Raw genomic sequence first — 2,083 nt, forward strand, 5'->3', positions numbered from 1 at the left:
TACGCCCAAGTAGCAGCTAAGTGCCATTTTGATACCATATACCTCGAGTGAATATGCTAGTACCAACCGGCGTGGTTGATGAAGTTGGGTATGTTGTGGAGACTTATATAAGATAGCTCTCGTAACGATGTGAACTCATATGCTCCTAGCATGGTATTTCCGCTCCTCATTAGAGCTGGACATATGCAAAGTAGGTGTTCTACTGTTTTCTGCTCGTTCTCATCTCTGCAGCTTCTACAGAAGTCGTTGTCGGCGATTCGCAGCCTTCTCGCGTGGATATCAATCGGCCATTGCCCAGCAAGAGTCGCAACAATCCAAGCAACGTTAGATCTGGGTTTCTTTAGTAAGTTGTGAGTTCTCTCAGAGTTGTGCGTAGGCCACAAGGGTTTAGATATACGGCAGCTTGCCGCGGTGTGCCATCTTTGGCGCGTTTTCCGGAGATTGTGGGGAAATATGTCTTTATATAAGGTTCCAATTGGGGGTGAGATCCGGTCCTCCATCGACACCACTGTGGAACCTAACTCTGGCTAACTCGTCTGCGGCCTCTATTCGGGGAACGTTGCGATGACCAGGGACCAAAACTAAATCTAAATCGAGTTGAGTACTTACTGTATTTAACACCGTCCTACACTCCTTGATTATATTCGACCTTGTTGTAAAAGACGCTAAGGCCTTAACGATCACCTGGCTATCTGGGAAAATGGCTACACGCTCGCAGTGACGTATTCCACTACGCTCTAAGAGACGGCAGCCTTCGGCTACAGCGAATACTTCTGCCTGGAAAGCACTCGAAAAATCGGCCAGATGAATTGATCTTTTTACTCCCAGGGACTCAGAGTAAATACCTGCTCCAACTCCGCGTTCCATTTTGGAGCCATCGGTGTACATATACACAGGGCTCTGAGTCTTATAGAGTCCATAGTGATGCGGTGTGCGTTTGTGAAGGTCTATACAATGGTGAAGGTCATTGACGATGGGCTTCAGTCTTTCACACAACTCGAGAAGACCTTGTAATCTATCTTTAAAAGCTGAGCCCGCGGTAGTTGGCTCGAATGTTGCGCTCGGTTTTCTTTTGGATTGGGTAGGGCATACTTAAATTCCAGTCGTCACGCATGCGTTCGTTCATCTGACCATATTCCGCATAAGAGCAGATGCATACACCTTATTAGCTCCTCGCCACCGTACTTGAATAGCTCGTCTGGAAATCTGTCAGCTCCAGCAGCGTTGTTTTTTTCAGCCGCATAATAGCTATTCGAACCTCGTCATACTCAGGCTTTGAGAAATCGACGCCATCGTCATCGACTGGGGGCTCGGTTCGCTGTTACCATTCAATAGGTTGGAAAAGTGTTTCCTCCATAATTTAAGTACGTTCTGGACATCAGTCACTAGGTCGCCATTGTTGTTCTTAAAAGAGTTTGTCTTGATCTTGAAACCTTCCGTAAGGCGCCTAACTCTCTGGTAAAACTATCGGGCATTTTTCCTGCCTTTCAAGCTCTTCGCACTCACGTATTTCGATCCTTCCCTCTTGAGTTGCCTATAGCGGTCCCACATAGCTCGCGTTGCTTCCTCTCTGAGAGAAGGTGCGTGAGTCGAGTAGCGAATGTATTGACCACCTTTTGTATGTGACTGCAGCTTTTTGACGTTAAGCCTTGCATTGTTGGGCGCACTTATTTGGCTGAATAGAAATGGAAGCTTATCTTGGCTGCAACAAAATAATGTGGTCCGAGTCGATCGTTGGGCCTCGGGGCGCACGTGCGTCGAAAACACAAGCGTGGGTTGATTGTAATTTACAAATTAACTTGAAGTTTAATTTGTACGTACGCTTCACAGGGGTAGAAGGACGATGAGATCAAACAACAATTTTACTACTGTATAGATCAACAATGGCATTGGCTCTGCCTTGATTTGCATTGTACTTGGCGACTTTAACGATAAGGTAGGCAAATAAGTCATATTTGAACTAACAGTCGGAAAGGTAGATTGAATGACTCAGCTACGGCACCGAACACGCTAGCTAGCAATACCCGACACTAGCTGCGAAATATTGCCAAAGCCATTTGGCCAGCTATATATATTTATTTGT

The sequence above is a fragment of the Rhagoletis pomonella genome, unplaced genomic scaffold (genome assembly GCF_013731165.1).
Source record: "Rhagoletis pomonella isolate Grant_MI unplaced genomic scaffold, Rhpom_1.0 Rhpom_scaffold_00004, whole genome shotgun sequence".
Taxonomy (NCBI): domain Eukaryota; kingdom Metazoa; phylum Arthropoda; class Insecta; order Diptera; family Tephritidae; genus Rhagoletis; species Rhagoletis pomonella.